At 41.0% G+C, this 22,592-nt stretch overlaps 1 protein-coding gene across 3 annotated transcripts in view; it reads right to left on the reverse strand.

Annotated features, from left to right (window-relative positions):
* Positions 1-22,571, reverse strand: part of gtf3c6 (general transcription factor IIIC subunit 6) — a 33,215-nt gene extending 10,644 nt beyond the window's left edge. The window contains exon 1 of one of the 3 annotated variants that reach the window (XM_018093485.2): positions 22,503-22,571. The gene's annotated coding sequence lies outside the window, so the exon portion shown is untranslated. Of the gene's footprint in view, positions 1-22,388 lie in introns of all 3 variants that reach the window. The other 2 variants (XM_002937317.2, XM_002937318.4) reach the window with 2 other exon arrangements.
* Positions 22,572-22,592: the final 21 nt, after the last annotated feature.

The raw sequence follows: 22,592 nt of genomic DNA on the forward strand, positions 1-22,592 counted from the left end.
TTGGCTGTTGGTGGCTCCGCCAACTATTTCTAACTTTGAAACGCAAATACCCAGTGACTAACTTTGCAAAGTTTAACAACATTTGAATTAATACTTAAATAATGGCATCAATTTAAATATAAACCCATGAAATTTAATGGGTGAAAATGGATTGGCTGTTGGTGGCTCTGCCCACTTTTCCCAACCTTTAACCTTTGTCCTCCAGTGACCAGCTGTGAAAAGTTTGGGGACACTGGCATTAAACGTGTGGGAATGGCAGCAGTTAAAATTTCCTCACTGAAATCAATTAAAGAAATCTGATTGGCTGTTGGTGGCTTCCCCCACTTTTTCTAACCCTGGATACGTAGTTAGCCAGTGACTGACTGTGCAAAGTTTGGGTTGGTGGCTCCACCCACTTTTTTAAACCTAAAAATGCAGTCCCCTAGTGGCCCTGGTGTTAATACTGTGAGAATGGCAGCAGGTTGAATTTCCCCATTGAAACTCAATAGGTAAAATCAGATTGGCAGTTGGTGGCTCCACCCACTTTTTCTAACCTTGAGTACATAGTCACCCAGCAAAGTTTGGGAACCCTGGTATCAAACCAATAAAATCCAATAGGTGAAATAGGTAAAATCTGATTGGCTGTTCACAGCTCCGCCCACTTCTGAGCATCCAACAATTATATTTTCATTCAGGCTGACCCCATGACAATGTAATTCAAGTTTGGCGAGTGTAGCCTCAAGGCTGTAAGATTGGCAGCAGTTTCAATTTCCGCATTAAAGTCAATGGGTGAAATTTGATTGGCTGTTGTTGGCCCCTCCCACTTTAGGTCATCCAACAAATGTTGCCGTTTCATTCAGGGTCATCCCATGATTAGGTTTTTCAAGTTTGGGGAGTGTAGCTTCAAAGCTGTAAGAGTGGCAGCAGTTTAAAAATCACAACCACAAAAAGATGGGGGTGCGGGATCGCTTAGAAAAGCACAAGCAACCTGCTCCGTTATAGGGAAAAGAAGTGTGGAGAGTTTGGGTGTTGAACCACTAAAACCGTAGAAGGAGTAGCGTTTAGGAAATGGGGGGCGCTAAGAATAAGAAAAAGCAGAAGAGTCGAAGAAGAGTATGTTGGGTTTTTCAACCAAACATAATTTGGTATTCTAAAAGGTCTGACCCTCTGAAGGTAAGTCAGCAGGCATCTCTTTACATCCTACATACTAACTAATACTAATACTACTAATCTGATGTGACTTTTGGGGAAAAAAGAATTGGTACTTAGATGAGAGAGCCTGGAGTTCTCCCACTGATCTTGCAGAACAGAGAGCCAACAATCGTTTTCAATGTAAGATTAGGTTTAATTTGTTTTCTCTACATAGTTACACGGCTTAAAAAAGACCACAATTTATCAACCTCAATACTAACTGTAGATTTTAGTAGTTATGTTGGGTTGACAACAACAACAACAACAACTCTTCTTCTTCGCGCCCCCCATTTTCTAAATGCTATTCCTCCTACAGTTTTAGGGGTACAACACCAAAACTCCCCACACTTCTTCACCCTATAGCGGAGCACGTTGCTTGTGCTTTTCTAAGCGATTGCGTCCCCCGTCTTTTTGTGGCGCCGCTCCAAACCCCCCAAATTTTTCCATTGACTTTGACAGGGAAGATTTTCAAACTGCTGTCACTCTTGCAGCTTTGAAGCTACAGCCCCCAAACTTGAATAACATAATAATGGGGTCACCCCGAATGAAACAGCGACATTTGTTGGATGACCCCAAAGTGAGAGGGGCCCAACAACAGCCAATCAAATTTTACCCATTGACTTTTATGGGGAAATTGAAACTGCTGCCAATTTTACAGCTTTGAGGCTACACTCCCCAAACTTGAATCACACAGTCATGGGGTCAGCCTGAATGAAAATATGATGATTGTTGGATGCCCAAAAGTGGGCGGAGCTGTGAACAGCCAATCAGATTTTACCTATTGATTTGGTGGAAATTCAACCTGCTGCCATTCTCACAGTAATAACACCAGGGTCCCCAAACTTTGCAGAGTTAGGCGCCAGGAAAGAAAAAGTGGGCGGAGCCACCAACAGCCAATCAGATTTCACCTATTGATTTTTATTGGTTTGTTGCCAGGGTTCCTGAACTTTGCATAGTCAGTCACTGGGTGACTACACATTTAAGGTTTTTTGTATTTTTTTAAGTGGGTGGAGCCACCAACAGCCAATCAGAGTTTACCTATTGACTTTTAATGGGGAAATTCAACCTGCTGCCATTCTCACAGAATTAACACCAGGGTCCCCAAACTTTTCACAGTTGGTCACTGGAGGACTGCAGTTTTAGTTTCGAAAAAGTGGGCAGAGTCACCAACAGCCAATCAGATTTCACCTATTGAATTTTATTGGTTAGGCGCCAGGGTTCCCAAACTTTGCACATTCAGTCACTGGGTGACTTTGTACTCAAGGTTAGAAAAAGTGGGCGGGGCTTCCAAAAGCCAATCACATATCTTTCATTGTTTTCAGTGGGGAAATTTTAACTGTTGCCATTCTCACATGTTTAATGTCAGGGTCCCCAAACTTTGCACAGTCAGTCACTGGGTGACTATGTTCCAAGTTTAGAAAAGTGGGCAGAGCCAACAACAGCCAATTAAATTTCACCTATAGACTTCATATGTTTAAATTTAAACTGCTGCCATTCTTTAAACATTAATACTAATACTACTTTGCAGAGCTAGTCACCTGGTAACTGTGGTTCAGAGTTGGAAAAAGCGGGTGGAATGACCAGCAGCCAATCAGATTTTAACTATTGGTTTTCAATGGGGAAATTTTCAACCTGATGCCATTCTCACAGTATTAACACCAGGGCCATTAGGGGACTGCATTTTTAGGTTTTAAAAAGTGGGTGGAGCCACCAACAGCCAATCAGACTTCACCTATTGAATTTGGTGTAAATTTAAAATGCTGCCTTTCTCACACGATTTATGTCAGGGGTTCCAAACTTTGCACAGTCAGTCACTGGCCGACTACAGTTAGGGTTAGAACAAGTGGGCGGAGCCACCAACAGCCAACCCATTTCCACCCATTAAATTTCATTGGTTTATATTTAACTGATGCCATTATTTAAGTATTAATTCCAGAGTTGTTAAACTTTCCAGAGTTACTCACTGGGTATTTGCCGTTAGAAGTTAGAAAAAAGTGGGCAGACACACCAACAGCCAATCACATTTCACCTATTTACTTTCAATGGTGAAGTGTAAAATGCTGTCAGTCTCACAATTTTTATGCCCAAGTCCCCAAACTTTGCACAGTTGGTCACTGGAGGACTGCAGTTCAAAAATAGGAAAAGTGGGTTGGGCCACTAACAGCCAATCAGATTCCATCCATTGAATTTTATTCATTTAAATTTAAAATGCTGTCACTCACACTATTTATGCCAGGGTGCCCACTGTTTGTCACTGGGTGACTTTGACTCAAGGTTAGAAAAAGTGGGCACACCAATCACAATTTACCTATTGACTTAAACTGCTGCCATTCTGTAACTATTAATCCTAGGGTCTAGAGCTGGGCGGTATGACCAAAAATTTATATCACGGTATTTTTCAAAATTATATCGGTGTCACTGTATTTGACGGTATTTTTTTTTTCCATGCATGATTAGGTGTTAACCCCATTTCCTAATAAATTAGAGAATAATTACTGCAGTATTGAAAATCAGAGTCAGGCAAGCGAAGGATCGGCAACAGAAAGTCGTAACGTAAATCAGGCAGGCTTAGTTTCCCAGGCAAGGCCGCAGACAACATAGCACAGGAGGAGGCGTTTGATAGCTTTAAATACCCCCCATGCATGCACAGAACCGGCGCCGTCAGCGCGTCACGGACGTGCACGCTTTGACATGTACGTGTGCTGTGACGCGACGCACGCGCACCTGGACGCGCATGCGCACGCAAGGAGGCGCGCAAGACCGGGCCACACGGGTGAGTACCCTGACTCCCCGGTATTGCAGTATATGAAAAATGAATATAGTTTAAAAAAAAAAAAAACACCGGTATTCGGTATTAAACGGTATATCTCCCAGCCCTACTAGGGTCCCTAAACTTTGCAGAGTTAGTCACTGGGTAACTGAAGTTAGGTGACTATGTACTCAAGGTTAAAAAAAGGGGATGGAGCCACCAACCGCCAATCAGATGTCACTCATTGACTTTCAGTGGGGAAATTTAAATTGCTGCCATTCAGACACTATTAAAACCAGGGTCCCCAAACTTTGCACAGTGGTTATTACTATATAACTGTGTTCCAGGGTTAGAAAAAGTGGGCAGAGCCAACAATAAATCAGATTTCATTCAGTAACTTCACGTTTGTCAACCCATGATGAAGTTTGTTCAAAACTTCCCTTTCTAGTTGCATATTATGCTTGTTCAAGAAATCATCCAAGTCCCTCTTAAAGGCATTAACAGAATCTGCCATCACAACATCACTAGGAAGGGCATTCCAAAACCTCACTGCCCTCACCATGAAAAACCACCTACACTGCTTCAAATGAAAGTTCTGTTCCAGTCTAATCTAAAGGAGTGGCCTCTGGTGCGCTGATCATTTTTGTGCAGAAAAAGAACATCCCCTATCTGCCTATAATCCCCTCTAATGTACTTGTCAGGGTAATCATGTCCCCTTGCAAGCATCTTTTTTTCCACAGAGAAAACCCCAACAGTGACAGTCTAACCTCATAGTTTAAATCTTCCATTCCCTTTACCAATTTAGTTGCACATCTCTGCACTCTCTCCAACTCATTAATATCCTTCTTAAGGACTGGAGCCCAAAACTGCACCGCATACCAGAGACTTATAAAGAGGCAAAATTGTGTTCTCATTAGAGATGCACCGAATCCCCGAATCATCCCTGAAGGATTTGGCCAAATCCTATTGATTAGATAGTAAAACATTTACTAAAGCTACAGAAAACATTGGAAACATATGTAGAGCAGGGCAAGCCTTTGCCTACAGCTTGTTAAAAAAATAAGAATGTATGTGACTAACTGTAACTGAAATTGATTGTAATTTTTTATTATGCTATATTTTATGCTTTTTATTATGCTTTTTTATTATGCTAAAAGAAAATAAAAAATAGAAATGTTTGATGTGTTACTGCTACTTTTTTATTGATTGAGGAGTTGTAGAAAACATATTGAATTGACATATTGAATAGAAAAAGTCCAGAATTCACACAGACTGTTGAAGACTAGACTGTTGAAGACTAGACTGTTGAAGACTAGACTGTTGAAGACTAGACTGTTGAAGACTAGACTGTTGAAGACTAGACTGTTGAAGACTAGACTGTTGAAGACTAGACTGTTGAAGACTAGACTGGACTGTTGAAGACTAGACTGTTGAAGACTAGACTGTTGAAGACTAGACTGTTGAAGACTAGACTGTTGAAGACTAGACTGTTGAAGACTAGACTGTTGAAGACTAGACTGTTGAAGACTAGACTGTTGAAGACTAGACTGTTGAAGACTAGACTGTTGAAGACTAGACTGTTGAAGACTAGACTGTTGAAGACTAGACTGTTGAAGACTAGACTGTTGAAGACTAGACTGTTGAAGACTGTTCTAATAAAGGCATCAAGCATAATGAAATACTTGTAATATTATACTAGTAGTAGTCACTTAGTACAAGAAAAGCTTTGCCATTATGTGCACATCAACATCATCATAATTTATACATTAAAAGCAGTAAAACTGTCAAAAGGGTTAATTGCATTGCATTTTTGCATAGCTTGAATATGTGGAATTCCTCCTGGTAGTGGCAAGTTGGCAACTTGAACTAATGATAACTAACTTAAACTTAGTGACACTCATCAGAAAGAGTACAACATGTACAACATGTACAACATGTACAGTCACATAGTAGTAGTCTATGTCATAAAATTAAACCTAAAAATAATCATGTTCACCATCACTAATACCAATTAACAAAGCAACCAATAAATAAATATAAATTAGTTCAAAAAGCATTAAAGTTTAGGTTCAGCAACACCTCTGAGGCACTGAAAGTTAAAAGAAAGTAAAAAAATCAAATACATACTTGCAGAGATTATACTGTACTATATTGTACTGACCTATTCTATACACTCACATATATAAACTACAGTATATATACAACCACTAATACTAACTGTAGATATTAGTATCACAATAGCCTTGGATACTATGCTTGTTTAAGAACTTATCCAGGCCCCTCTTATAGGCATTAACAGAATCTGCCATTACAACATCATTAGGAAGGGCATTCCCCAACCTCACTGCCCATGTTGCTGCAAATGAAAGTTAATGGTGATGGTGGCGCAGCAGGAAAGATCCGTATATGTATTTATTTAGCACCAAGGCAATTACACATAGTACATAATTTTGCGTTAGCAAATAGCAAATCTCTTGCCCCCTTACTGAGTAAATCTACCAGCTACCACCTATCACTGCAGCCCAGCATAAAAGAGGGAATAACACTGGTAGGAATAGGATTTACACTAGTAGTTAACAATAGGAATGTACAAGCTGAAGGTACAAGGTTACATTTGCTTTGTATCTATAGATCATCTATCATCTCTGCAGAAGTTGCCATGTAACTTCCAGTATAACACCCCTCTGTTCAGCTATACCAGCAGAATGGAAACCTGACTTAATTTACTTTAACCTTCTCATCTGTGCAGTTGGCACTTGTTTGGTTTAGATCAGGGGTCGGGAACCTTTTTGGCTGAGAGAGCCATAAACACCACATATTTTAAAATGTAATTCCGTGAGAGCCATACAATATGTTTGCCCGCGGATGCTGCGGGGCAAGGTAGGGGGGGTCCCAAGGATGCCAGATGCGATGCAGAGGAGGGCGTGACCTGCCCTCGGCGGATAGAAGATGTGTTCTAAGGCTTAGAACACGTCTTCTATCCACCGAGCGCAAGGGGAAGGTAGGGTGGGTGCCAAGGATGCCGGATGCGGATGCATCTAAGGCTTAGGACACGTCTTCTATCCGCCGAGTGAAGGCCATGCCTCCCGGTGTTTTTTTTATTAAAGATTTGGCAGCGAGCCAGATGCAGCCATCAAAAGAGCCACATCTGGCTCCCGAGCCATAGGTTCCCTACCCCTGGTTTAGATTGTAAAACCTCCAAGTGATTCATTAAATTTGAAATGTTGTATTGCCATTGGTTAAAATAACCACATTATGGTACCACTACCTGGCCCTGTCTTATTGTGTCACATTACTGCCTGTACCAGCCATCAAATTACCCTTTCGCACAGTGAATTCTTATAGTCTCAGATGCAGCCTTTCGTATCACATTCATACAAATATCACAGGAGATCTAGAGCCTGCTACGGGCAGGCCAGAAAAGCACAGAGAAGGGTGTGGCCTCAGTTCAGCGGTGTGCATGTCATAATTGTTAAAAGTGGATTCAGCTGTGCGTCCGTAGCTGCCCATGGTGGCAGGGCCGCCATCAAAAATCACGAGGCCCCTCACAACAAAATTTTCTGGGCCCCTCCCATCAGTACAGGACACACAGACATAAAAAGTATTAAGGCCCCTCTACCACAGTGCCCTCTAACGCTATGCTGGGCAGGGCCTCCCTAATGCTATGCTGGCCACACACCCCCATACACAGTGCCCTCGGTTGCCCTATAGACAATACTCCCCATAGAAAATGCCCCCAATTGTCGCCATAGACAGTGCCCCCAATTGCCACATAGACAGAACCCCCGATACACAGTGCCCCGATACACAGTACCCCCCATACAGTGTCCCAATTGCCCCGTAGACAGTACTCCCCATACACAGTGCCCCCAATAGCCCCCATAGAGAGTACCCCCCTATAGACCGTGCCCCCCGAAGTCTTTGGCGTGGCTCCTTGTGCGGCGGCGACAGGCCCTTTGATAAGGTTGCACCTCGTCCGTACGTGTGACGTCAGTACGCACGGGGTGAAACCTTATAAAAGGGCCTGTCGTCGCCACCGCACAAGAAGAAGGAGGAGCGGCCAATCAGATGACAGGACAACTGTCCCCCCTGCATGGTGGCGCGGCAGGACTACTCCGTGACCGCACTCCTTCCTCCACACGGGACTGCGAAAGGTAAGGGGGCTTAGGCACATTACCTACCCAGTGGCGCAGAGACCCGGATGCAGTGGTCACATGCTCCAACAGGATTCAATTTCGGCTCAGAGCAAGGATTTGGCCGAAACCGAATACCATAGTTCTCATCCCTTGAGCCTTATTGCCTCATAGTAACATAGTAAGTTGGGTTAAAAAAGACATACGTCCATCAAGTTCAACCATAATGTCTATATATAACCTGCCTAACTACTAGTTGATCCAGAGGAAGGCAAAAAACCCCATCTGAAGCCTCTCTAATTTGCCGCAGAGGGGAAAAAATTCCTTCCTGACTCCAAGATGGCAATCGGACCAGTCCCTGGATCAACTTGTACTAAGAGCCATCTCCCATAACCCTGTATTCCCTCACTTGCTAAGAATCCATCCAGCCCCTTCTTAAAGTTATATAACGTATCAGCCAGTAAGACGATTCGGGGAGGGAATTCCAGAACTTCACAGCTCTCACTGTAAAAAATCCTTTCCGAATATTTAAATGGAACCTCCCTTCTTCTAAACGGAGTGGGTGCCCTCGTGTCCATTGGAAGGACCTACTGGTAAATAAAACATTAGAAAGGTTATTATATGATCCCTTTATATATTTATTCATATTTATCATGTCACCTCTTAAGCGCCTCTTCTCCAGTGTAAACAGACCCAACTTGGCCAGTCTTTCTTCATAACTGAGACTTTCCATACCCTTTACCAGCTTAGTTGCCCTTCTCTGGACCCTCTCTAACTCAATAATGTCCCGTTTGAGCACTGGAGACCAAAACTGAACAGCATATTCTAGATGGGGCCTTACCAGTGCTCTGTAAAGGGGAAGAATAACCCCCTCCACCCGTGAATCTATACCCCTTTTAATACAGCTCAAAACCTTGTTTGCCCTTGCAGCTGCTGCCTGGCATTGCTTGCTACAGCCAAGTTTATTATCTACAAGGACTCCAAGGTCCTTCTCCATTATGGATTTGCCTAGTGCAGTCCCATTAAGGGTATACGGGGCTTGTATATTTTTACATCCCAGGTGCATGACCATACATTTATCCATATTAAATCTCATCTGCCACTTAGCTGCCCAGATTGCCAGTTGGTCAAGATCCTGCTGCAGGGATGTCACATCCTGGATAGAATTGACTGGTCTCCAGAGTTTTGTGTCATCTGCAAACACTGATACATTACTCATAATACCCTCCCCTAAGTCATTTATGAACAAATTAAACAAAAGTGGACCAAGTACAGAACCCTGAGGGACCCCACTGACAACCTTATTCCAAGTAGAGAATGTGCCCTCAGCTCCAACTAGTCAGTGGTTGACACAGGATATGGTGCTTAAATGTTTACACAAGCTTAATGTACAGTAAACAAAGCACCTGGGCCAGATGGAATACACCTTGGAGTACTGAGAGAGCTAGGGTCAGTTTTAAAAGGCCTGTTTCTGATATTCTCAGACTCACTTTCATCTAGTATGGTACCTATGGATTGGAAGAAGGCTAATGTCATTCCTATATTTAAAAATGGAGGAAGATCTCAGCCTGGCAATTATAGGCCAGTAAGTTATTTGAAGGCTTGTTAAGGGATCACATACAAAATTATGTACTGGAGAATGGCATTATGAGCATGGCTTTACAAAGGAAAGGTCATGTCAAACCAATTTAATTGCTTTTTATGATGGTTAGTAATAAGCTGGACAGTGGGGGTGCAGTAGGTGTGATCTATTTGGATTTTGCCAAAGCATTTGATACTGTTCCCCACAAACGACTGCTTTCTAAACTAAGGTTTACTGGCGTTAGTGAAGTTGTTTGCACATGGATAGAAAACTGGCTACAGGATCAGGTACAGAGTGGGTAGCTAATGGTACATTCTCTACTTGGAGTAAGCTTCTCAGTGGGGTCCCTCAGGGTTCTGTACTGGGTCCACGTTTGTTTAACTTGTTCATAAATGCCTTAGGGGAGGGTATTATAAGTAACATTGCAGTGTTTGCAGATGACACAAAACTCTGCAGCCCAGTCAATTCTATCTAGGATGTGGAATCCTTTCAGCAAGATCTTGGCAATCTGGGCAGCTAAGTGGCAGATGAGATCTAATGTGGATGAATGTAAGGTCATGTACCTGGGATGCAGAAATATGCCACTTACACCCTTAATGGCACTAGGCAAATCCATAATGGAGAAGGACCTTGGAGTTCTTGTAGAAAATAAACTTGGCTGTGGTAAGCAACGCCAGGCAGCAGCTGCTAGGGCAAACAAGGATTTGAGCTGTAATTAAAGGGGCATAGATTCACGGGAGGAGGGGGTTATTCTTCCCCTTTACAGAGCGCTGGTAAGGCCCCATCTAGAATATGCTGTTCAGTTCTGGTCTCCAGTGCTCAAACGGGACATTATTGAATTAGAGAGGGTCCAGAGAACTAAGCTGGTAAAGGGTATGGAATGTCTCAGTTATGAAGAAAGACTGGCCAAGGATTTTTTTACTGTGAAAGCTGTGAAGTTGTGAAATAACCTCCTCAAATCAGTCGTACTGGCTGATACATTATAGCGCTTTAGGAAGGGGCTGGATGGCTTTTTAGCAAGTGAGGGAATACAGGGTTATGGGAGATAGCTCTTAGTACAAGTTGATCCAGGGACTGGTCCGATTGCCATCATGGAGTCAGGAAGGAATTTTTTCCCCTCTGAGGCATATTAGTGAGGCTTCAGATGGGATTTTGCCTTCCTCTGGATCAACTAGCAATTAGGCAGGTTATATATAGGCATTATGGTTGAACGTGATGGCTGAATGACTTTTTTCAACCTAACTTACTATGTTACTATGAGTCAATGCCCTGTTTTACGCAAGACAGCACATTGTTTTAGCACGATAAAGTTGATGAAAGCGCATAAAAATAAAACAAAAACAAAATCTAGTGCAAAATGTTAAATTGCTAAATAAGCTGAATACCAAAAGTGCTTAATGATGAACTATATTGCCAGGTGTAAAGTCAACTCATATGGGGAGTCTTAAGGGCACTAGAGTAGGGATGAACCAATTCCTGGATTCGGTTCAGCATTCTGTTTCGGCCAAAATCCACGGACCCGGATGAACCGAATCTGAATTAGCATAAATTAGCATATGCTAATTAGCATTTGGCAAAGGTTTTTAACCCCTTCTGGTCCTAATTGGCATATGATAATTAGAATTCGGTAGAATCCGTCAGTGTGGGTTCGGCCGAACCCAAAAAAGTGGCTTTGGTGCATCCCTACTATTGAGAGAACTGAAGGTATGCCTGCAACTTGAGATTAACACTTTATTAGCCTTTCCTTCTCCTTTAAGGAAACCCCCAACACACCTCCCATTTAGTGCATAACTTGTGTTTATATTATTTCTACCAAAGTGCATAACTTTGCACTTGTCAACATTCAACCTCATTTTCCATTTTTCTGTCCAGTTTTCCAATTCTCTCAAATCGCTCTGCAAAGTGGCAGCGTCCTGCATGGAACTTATAGTTTTGCACAATTTAGTATCGCCAGCAAAAATAGAAACAACATTAAATTAAAAGTATTGTTTGATCTTTTCGATTACTCTCGCTATTATTGACAAAGGAGGAAAAATCTATGCCAGAGTGAAGTTCCATGGTTGTGCCAGAGCTTCCACGGCAACTTCTCCTTGATTTGATTTTAGATAGAAAAACCTTGGCACTCTGTTGTTTTGCTTTGTGCCCATTTGAAGAAGGAAAGTCATTTTGCCATTTTACTGCCAATAGATTTGCCACATTAGTGCCACCTAGAACAATATGGAAAACTGGGCAGCAAACTGGAAAATGAGGTTCAAGTTCATGTGGACAAGTGCAAAGTTATGCACTTTGGTAGAAATAATATAAACGCAAGCTATCTACTAAATGGTTGTTTGTTGGGGGTATCCTTAATGGAGAAGGATCTAGGGGTTTTTGTAGACAATAAGTTGTCTAATTCCTGGCAATGTCATTCGGTGGCTACCAAAGCATATAAAGTGTTGTCTTGTATAAAAAAGGGCATTGACTCAAGGGATGAAAACATAATATGACCTCTTTATAGGTCTCTGGTGAGCCCTCACCTTGATTATGCGGTGCAGTTTTGGGCTTCAGTCCTTAAGAAGGATATTAATGAGCTGGAGAGAGTGCAGAGACATGCAACTAAACTGGTAAAGGGGATGGAAGCTTTAAGCTATGAGGTTAGACTGTCGAGGTTGGGGTTGTTTTCTCTGGAAAAGAGGTGCTTGCGAGGGGACATGATTACTCTGTACAAATACATTAGAAGGGGTTATAGGCAGATAGGGGGTGTTCTTTTTTCCCATAAAACAATCAACGCACCAGAGGCCACCCCTTTAGAAGAACGGAGCTTACATTTGAAGCAGCTTAGGTGCTTTTTCACGGTGAGGGCAGTGAGGTTGTGGAATGCCCTTCCTAGTGATGCTGTAATGGCAGATTCTGTAAATGCCTTTAAGAGGGGCCTGGATGAGTTCTTGAACAAGCATAGAATACAAGGCTATTGTGACACTAATATCTACAGTTAGTATTAATGTTTGTATATATAGTTATGTTGGTATAGATTTGTTCGGTTGTGTGTGCTGGGTTTACTTGGAAGGGTTGAACTTGATGGTCTTTTTTCAACCCTATGTAACTATGTAATATATTTATTCTTCAGAAACCATTAACATACATGAGTAAACTGCTTTAGAAACTTTCTCCGTTTGATTAAAGGAGAATGCAAGTCAAAATTTAAAAAGCATACTGCCCAATAGTCCTCCTATTGTTTAGTAAAAACGCCACACTTTTGGCTCACCTAATCAAATATTTACTCAGTCACACATACTTCACATTTTCTAAAACAGGCAGCCATCTCTAAAAAGGTATTCTCCCTTCCTTTCCCTCCTTGCTTCATACTGCACATGTGTTTCATTCCCTCCCACCCCTCCCCTCTGCAAATCCGCTTCTGATTGGCTGGTGGGTATGTGTAGCTCAGAACAGCAGACAGGATCAAGTTACACACATGCTCAGAGAACAGGAAGGCTACCGCCGGCAGCCTACAGGAAGGACAGAGAGATTTCAGTGATGTCACTGTAGTCTTCACACTGCTGTAGGCTGCCAGCACCATATCTCAGAGAAGCAAGCAGGGATCTGGGAATTTAGATATGCAGTAAGTACTTAAAAAAAATGCCTTTAGACTTACTCTTAATTTATATTAACCTTTCATTGTCCTTTAAGATAGCAGCTGCCATTTTAGGTAGCTTCCTTCCTGCAGTCTCTAGTCATTATAGCCGAGATCACACATGCCTAAGGAGGAGGGGGGAGCAGGAGAGGGGAGAGAGGAAACAACTGCGCAGACTCTGGCCCCGTGAATTAAGGATGTTTCTGAGAGAGGAAGTCAGACACTAGAACATCATGTTTACAAAAAAAAGACATCCTGTGTCTGCGAGTGCTTATGGCTGTATTTACATAGAACCTTTCCTTCTCCTTGAAGTCTCTGGGATGCCCCAGAGTGCACAGGTTTGACGGAAAACCTCCATTCTGCTGGCTATATATGGCAGCGACTTGTACTTGTAGAATACGCTATTGTATTTGTAGAACTGCTTAAGTGTCTGGCAGAAAGGTCTTCCAGATTTTTTTCGACCCAGGAACAGATTTTTAATGATCACCTCTGCAAATTTTGGAGGTTAAGCCACTTATTGAGGAAATTTTATGCCCAACTGATATACATTGTAGACAAATGTAGGCTTTACATGTTCTTTAAAGGAGCCACTTATAAATCATTAGCACAGAGCACCATACAAGCTGTCCAAAATAAAGTCTCTTACTGCTTGGGTGGTGCTCCATGTTAATGATTGATAAGTGGGTACTGTGATGCTACACCAGAAAGCAGTAACTGGTATGTGCTCCTGTTATTGTTCGTTTGCCTAAATATTTTCTGCTGGGTCAGTGTAGCACCCAGTTGATTGTCATTAATGATGAGTGTTCTGGCTCATACATGGAAGGTATGAAGGGCTCTAGTGTACCACTGAATAAGGACCAATTGAAGCAAGTGGAACTATTCTTTGCAGAAACGTAGGCGTCTGGAGATCGTTTCAAATTTAATTATGCAGTTGGTTCACAGGAAAAGTATGTATTTATAAGTTTGGAGAAGGCAAAGAAAAGAGAAGTGTGATTGTGGTGGGATATATGTTACTTAGAGAACAATTTAAAACAAACTTATACCTCGTGGACTGAGGATTACAAAATGTCCCACCTTTAGTGACATTAGTCCTGCTTTTTATACAAGCATGGAATGCTATGTTATCGGATTGTTCTAATAAGCTAATGGAGCCAATACTTACACATGATAAACAACAACTAAGGAGGGTGCAAGAGGAGATTACTCATCTAAACGAATTGGAAGTTGTTTTTGGGTGCTCAAAATATCTTGTTAAATAATTACAGGTGACTGATAATAATATGGTTTATATATGGAGTATCAATGACTTTTGGACATATCCTCTTATAATAAATATGATGGACAAGAATTAAAACTAGGTCCACGATCGATTCTGAAAAACTTCCAAAACATTACATTTTACAAATAGAGCGGCAGTAGGGAGGGATACGAAATCAACATCCCCCACCCCCTCCCGTTCCCCTTCGCTCTCCTCCCCCTCCTCTTCCTTTTAAGTGACAGACCGGGAGTATACAGAGAGCGAGGATGAAGTGAGATCGCATCAGACTGAAGGGAACAAGGGGTTGTGTTTTCCACACAAAAGAGGGATGTGGTCAGAACCCACAGTCATCAAAACGACAAAGACAAGGTGGACAGAATCCAAATGTTCCCAGACTCCATAGGAGAATCTTACAGAGGAAAGGAGCGGTACGCCGGTGACATTTAATAATAATGATAGTTTTACTAATGAGACATTAGTATTATACAAACGGATTATGGCAAACAAGAGATCTGCACAATTTTAATGATGCGCTAAATTTGTCACAATATACTATGGAGATGGTGATCTGTTCTCAGCGACTGCTGATCTTAATAGGTTAATTAGACATCTGACCCTCAAGAGACATTTTGTGAAGACTAATAATGCCACTGAAAGTAATGCTGTTTTTATGGGGATTGGGGCTGCTGATGTACATAATGTTGGGTGTATTACTGAATGTGGTCAAACAGACTCAATAAATTTAAATTTCATAAGTGATGGGGACTCTACAACATTGAGCCAGGATACAGAGGCCAATGGCTCACTTAATTTTTCGGTTTCCAGTATTGAGGACACTTGTTCTCTTGAATTTCAAGATGTTTTCGCACTACATATTATACAAGATTTGCAGAAGGAATATAAAACTATCAATGGAGGACAGATGTAGTAAATCCAAATATTTTAATCTCACTAGGGGAGAATGTAGGGCAGTTTGGGCTTTAAGCACAAATAAGCAAGTGGTTATAAAGTGTGCAGATAAGGGGGGGGGGGGCCATAGCAGTGCTTGGTTCTGAGATGTATGAGAAGGTCCTATGAAAACTGCAGGATGGAGAGACATTTGTTGTTAACAACAGACCCCACCCCCAAATACCAGCGGGTGAACTTAGAAACCTGCTTAACGTAGGTTTTGAGGTTGAAGTGATGCATAGATCTGAATTTGAATTTTTAGATTGTGCTAACCCAGTTATTCCAATTTTTCATGTTCTGCCAAAAATACACAAATTGTTGGAGGACGTTATAGGATGCCCTATTGTAGCAGGCTTATCCCAAAATGTAGATAGGTTATTGATACCACTGGTAGAGAAACTACCTACTTTTTTAAAGGATACAACTATGTCTATCAAGAAATTTGAGAAAATCTAAAGGAAGCCCTCATATACCGTATATACTCGATCCGAATATAAACCGAGGTACCTAATTTTACCTAAGAAAACTGGAAAACTTATTGACTCGAGTACAAGCCTAGGGTGGGAAATGCAGCCGCTACTGCTAAGTTTCAATAATCAAATAAATAACAGATAAATAAATAATAGATAACTTTAGGGAAAGAAAAATGCTACAGCAGCAGACAAAAGCAAGTTTGGGAAGGCTAAGGAAGCTGCCATACTAATTATCAAGTACCAGTATCAGTTCACATGAGGGGGTGTCCTCAGGGGACCTCAGTGTACAAGTCCCACCACAGAACTACAATAGTAATTACTAGGGCAAAATAATTCTTGATGCTGGACTTAGTACAAATTTAATTTTTTTAAATATCAAGTTATTTGACCACTTACTGACTCTGGCTCGTTGTGCAGATACACTGTAGGCATTTAACACACCCTATCATTAGTACTGTTTTTTTTTGTAATTAAATAAATTACTAAACCTATATATTAAATGTCATACATGGAAGGAGATATCAGCCACATCAGTGTCACTGTAAATGTGGGAATTTGGGATTACAGATGTAACGCGCTCGTTGCCCGCACCCCCCCCATGGACGGGTGTGTCTGTAAAATATAATAATAGACATCACACAGAAGATTTATAACCATATAAAGGCATGAGTTTTAAACAGGGGAGGAAATTCAAAGGTGATTTGTAATTACCCCTATATTATACAACAGGGAATACATTATTTTACATGTTGTGACATAACTAACACCAATTATAAGAGTAATTGACCTCTAGCAATTTAATGCAGAGCTTGTGTTTTGTAAGTCTAGCAAATGTGTGACTTGAACGGGAATACAGAAATATATTTTTACTGACATATCTATGAATTCTTTTTCTTTTAACAGATGGCTATGGAACATTTTGTGAAGAAAAGCAATATAAAATAAAGTCTCTTTTCATTCTTCTCCATAACGGGAAGTTTATAAAAACAAGTCCAGATGTATTTTATGCTACAGTCCATGATGTATTGTAGGGAGTGAAATTTAGTAACACACCCCTATGAATACCTGAGTGGGCGCAATGCTGAATTTCTGCTTTAGGAGACATTTTACATTTTTTTTCTCAGTAGAATAGTGCCCCATTTAGCAAAAACACATTAGCAAGCACAGGGAGCATACCAACTATCAATCCAAACTGGCCCATTGCATTGTATTAGAATTAATTTAAAAACACCCACTGCAACAACAGGATTCTAGCAAAGGGAAGACTGGATAGTAATATTGTAGATACATATATATATACAATATATATATATATATATATATATATATATATATATATATATATATATATATATATATATATATATATATATATATATATATATATATATATATATATATGTATGTATCTCAATCTCAAAAGCAGAATAGATAGTGTTCACCTTATAGTGACCATAGTGACCAATGCAAGTATTACGCATGTTTTCCCCCATTTAGACTGTATACACATGAGCCACTCAGGATAAGCTGCATTTGCCACCATTAACAAGGACTGTCTGGCTGACTATGTATAGGTAAGTGGTTTTCTATGGATGTGACTGCCTTATATTCATCAACTAATCATGATTTAGGCTTACAAGCCATGGAATTTATTTTGCAGTCTATTAAATTTCTACATTACATTCTATTTTTGTTTTGATGGGAAATTTTACCTCCAGAGACGTGGGGCCGCTATGGGGGTGTCATTTGCTCCCACCTACGCCAACCTCTTTATGGGGGGAGGGAGAGGTCCCAAATCTTTGGAGATAATGACCCGTTTAGGAAACATTTGATTAGATTTTTTGTATTGATGACTGCATAGGCATATGGAATGGTGATGAATATGTTAAGTCCTTTATTGCTTATTGTAATAATGCAGTTAAGGGCACTTCTTTTGCATATGAGAGCCATCCAACAAACATACCATTCTTGGATATTTTCTTGGTAAATGGTGGATGATATTCAGACTACCATTTCTCGTAAACCTATAACACATAATACTTTATTACAAGCAAACAGTTGCCACCCCAGCTTGTGTGAGGGCTATCCCAGTGGGACAGTTCATGTGATAATGACAAATTTGCTCCACTTGGGATGCCTTTCAGTCACAGGCTGAGGCGCTATGGGATAGGTTTGCTATGAGAGGATATAACATGTTGGATATAAGGAAGGCATATGAGAAGGCAGTGGCATGTGATCACAACAGTTTGTTTAGATCTAAATAATATTGTAAGAATAATGGCAAAGCCATGGCATTAGATCGACCGATTTAGGGTTCCTGTTTGAGATAGAGTGAAACGTACAGTAGAGATGCTTACTCCATTAAACGTGCGGTATGTAAACATTGGGGAATTCTGCTGCAGGACACAATATTACCAGAATTTCTGGATAATAAGCCTTCTTTTGCGTTTTGAAGGGGGTAAGAATGTGACTTTATGGGTGTCAAAGAGCTTATATGATTCCAAGGCTGGCGATAGGAACCCTACTTGACTGAGGTATAAGGGGACTTATCTCTGTGGTAGGAACCGATGCAAGGCCTGCTCATCGATTATTTACATAGGGTTAAAAAAAAGACCAGAGTCTATACAAACATTAATACTAACTGTAGATATTAGTATCACAATAGCCTTGGATACTATGCTTGTTCAAGAACTCATCCCCCCTCTGGGAAGGGGAGAAAACTGGCTTAAGCCACACAGGCCTGATTCTCGGCCTGTAGATAAACGCAGGCCTGAGAATCAGCTTTGGAATGTACCTGCACCTGTGTTAGCTGAGGTGCAGACACACAAAGCAAGTACACAATTCAGAGCCATATTTATTTATTTATATAATATATTATATATTATATATATATATATATATATATATATATATATATATAAATACCTGTATATCTCTCATACATACACACAAGTACTGTTCTATAAATTGATACCTAGTCTGATGGCTTGCAGTGTATATTGCCAATGCAATGTGTAGTTAATCCTTAGAAAAAATGCCCCAAAGAACAGAAACAACACTTTTATTGTGTGTAACTAAATTGTTAAAGAAGAACTATACCCCTGGCGATAAAAGCCCCCTTGGGGTTAACAATAGGGACAGTTCTTGAACTTAGAAACTATGCGATAAGGGAAGGTGTGGGGGGGTCAAGGCAGTGATAGTTAAAGTCGTCCTTTTGGCATTTTACTGCCAAGAGATTTGCCACATTAGTGCCACCTAGAACAATATATTTATTTTGCAGAAACAATTACCATGCCTGAGCTTTAAACAGCTTTAGAAGCTTACCGTATATACTCGAGTATAAGCCGATCCGAATACCTAATTTTACCTCAGAAAACCGGAAAAACTTATTGACTCGAGTATAAGCCTAGGGTGGGAAATGTAGCCGTTACTGCTAAGTTTCAATAATCAAATAATTATTAAAAGGACGCTCAGCGTGACCCCCTGTGAACTCTTCATAAATATATCATGTTGGCAGCTGCAGATTAGGAGAAGGTGGATGGAGGACCCTTTGCCCCACCAGTGTTCTTGTAGCCATTCATTTACAGGAACATTATTCTGCTACTTAAAAGCCAATGTCCATACCTGGAGGTAAATCACAAAACCTGCCATGTTTGAGACCTGACCAATGCAGACAGTGCCAGCCTATCACTTAGATAATCAATCTTGTTGGGTGAAGAGAGCCAGGCTCGGGATGATTCACTATTCACCAGGGGCCTTAGAACACCAAGTCACATGCTTTACAGGGCAATACAGAGGGGGAGATTTCAGTGACCATGCTATTTCCATTGTATACATGTCAAGATGAATACGGGGTGCATTGCGGGATGAGTAGTGTTAGCCTTAAGCAGAATGAAGTTACTGTGACTGAGCAATGTATTTCTTCTCCCTGTGCAGACCCACCCCACCCAAACTGCCTTCCTCTCCAGTGTGGACCTTCACACTCACTACTCTTACCAGATGATGCTTCCAGAGTGTGGTCCCTCAAATTCCAGGAACGTCCGCGTCCCAAAGTATAAAGATGTGCATCCGTCCATGAACTGTGCGCGGCGAACACAACTGTGCGTGCGTCCAGAAACTGTGTGCGTCCCACAGTATAAAGACGTGCGTCCCAAAGTAGAAAGATGTGCATGCGTCCATGAACTGTGCGTGGCGAACACAACTGTGCGTGCGTCCAGAAACTGTGTGCGTCCCACAGTATAAAGACGTGCGTCCCAAAGTAGAAAGATGTGCATGCGTCCATGAACTGTGTGCGTCCCACAGTATAAAGACGTGCGTGCGCACGTACGACCACGGGGGGAGGGGGGGTGCGCGCAACGAATGCCTGTGAGTTAAATCTCACTGAAGTTACATCTTCAAATCCATATACTCGAGTATAAGCCGAGGGTTAGTTTTTCAGCACATTTTTGGTGCTGAAAAACTCGGCTTATACACGAGTATATACGGTAAGCTTTATCAGAAAGGTCTATGCAAATACAGCCATAAGCACTTACAGTAATTCTGAATTGATTCCTCTATCAAAAGAAACACAGGATTTCTTGTCTCCTTTTTTGTAAACATATTCTTAGGGTATACGACTTCCTCTCAGAAAAATCCATCATTCCCTGGGTTAGAGACTTGGCAGTTCTCTACTCTCTCCTGCTCCCACCTCCCATAAGAATTCATAAAACTCACTCCCCCCCACCCTTAGGAATGTGTAATCGGAGCTATAACGGCTAGAGCTATACAGCAGGAAGCTATGAAGACCAAGCTAAAATGGCAGCCACAATTTTAAACAGAGAATGCTTCTAGGGCTCAGGTATGATAAAGCTTTCTGCAGAATAAATATAGCATTCTAGGAGGCACTAATGTGGCAAATCTATTGGCAGTAAAATGCCAAAATGACTTTTCTTCTCCTTTAAGTGCTTAACTGCAAATAGCACATATATGTATACAAGAACGAAATAAATGGAATTAGTGTAATTACTTTTGCAAGACAAAAGTAATGTTTACATTTTCATCACTGTAACCCTGTGGAGAATTTTTAATGTGCCATTAACACTAAATAGGGCCCGTCAAAGTAACCACAAACAGAAGTAGGCAGTAAGTCAAAAGGGGCATTTCATTGATGTACTCCCCCAATATGTAACTAATAACTGCAAGTAAAGATCCTACAAAAGGCTGCAAACTTTTGGCATCTTCTTGAAAAGACAAATGCACTATGGTGCTAAAGTGCTACAAAATGATGAACAGAGCCTGGCCAAGTTGTACTAGTGCCCAAGGCAATGCTACTTGTGTTGAATCCCACACAATACCATCTTCATATCCCTCAACACCCACCAAACGCTTCTACATGTCCCATCTCCACTTCCTGCTCAAGCACCCCCTACAATAATTTTGTATAACAAATGACAATTGTACCGAACTTGCTGCCTAGTTTTGGTGTTGTGTGCAAAACACTGCAGTCTGCTTGTAAAAATTAAACACAGCTATGGGATCTATCATTCAGAATGCTTAGGACTAGGGTTTTCCAGACAAGAGGTTTTTCCATAACATGGATTACCATGTTAGGTCTACTAAAAAAACATTTAAAGATCAAATAAACTAAACAGTATTGTTTTGCCACCAGCATGGATGAATGTGGTTTGGTAAGGGTCCAAGTACAAGGTACTTTTAAAACACACAGGCAGGTTAACTGGGACCTTAGACTGCAGGCTATAGTGGGGCAAGGACTGTTGTAAATAATGTGTAATTTCTGTGCAGCGCTAGGGAATACATCAGCTCTGTTTAAAAATAAACTCAACGCTAAGAAGTGATGTTAAGGTACAGAACATATAATTTTGAAGCACTCAGTGTGTTTTCTAAAAAAAATATGCAGGCCTGGTATATACTGTAAACAAAAGAGTATAATAAACTGTAAAATAACAGTAAAATAAACTATAATCTGTATAAACTTTATAATAACAGTAAAATAAACTGTATACCCACTAATAACACAGAACCAGTCTTAAACAATTATATTGCCGTTTTTAATGTTTAAGAATTAAAGTTAAAGATATTATATTATTATTCCTAAATTGTGACAAATCTGGCCCAAGTTTGCACAAAAAAGTGTGGTACCCCCAATACTACTCCAATTAACTAGGCCCTAGTTTGCAAACACCCCCACAAATGTAACTTATAGTGACGGTAGGTTTTGTTGGCTCTGTGCAGAGATTTGAGAACTATTGTCATAAATATTTGGAGCAAAGGTTCTGAGGGCAATAGACATTGCTGGCAACCAGGAAAAGATCCCTTTCACAGTGGCACACCAAAGATGAATTACTTCTGGGCATCTACTAGAAGAGGCTTTAGAGGTACAGAGTTTTACTACCAACCAGCAGGGGGGAAGGATTATTTTCCCTTGCACAATAACGAGCGCTAGCGTATAAAGAAAAAATGAATTACTTTGTCAAGGTTGATTATCGAGAGCGGAGGCTTTGGGGACTGTATTGCTGTTCCCTGCCACACACAGGATTTGACTGTGGACACCACAAAACCAGCCGACCGCGCACTATCTACCTCAGTTTTGACCAGGTGCAGTTTCTTTTACCGGGCAGTATTGCCAGCTATTGCGCGTATATACGCCGTAAACGTGACGTCATAGTCTCA

The sequence above is a fragment of the Xenopus tropicalis genome, chromosome 4 (genome assembly GCF_000004195.4).
Source record: "Xenopus tropicalis strain Nigerian chromosome 4, UCB_Xtro_10.0, whole genome shotgun sequence".
In the NCBI taxonomy this organism is placed as follows: Eukaryota; Metazoa; Chordata; class Amphibia; order Anura; family Pipidae; genus Xenopus; species Xenopus tropicalis.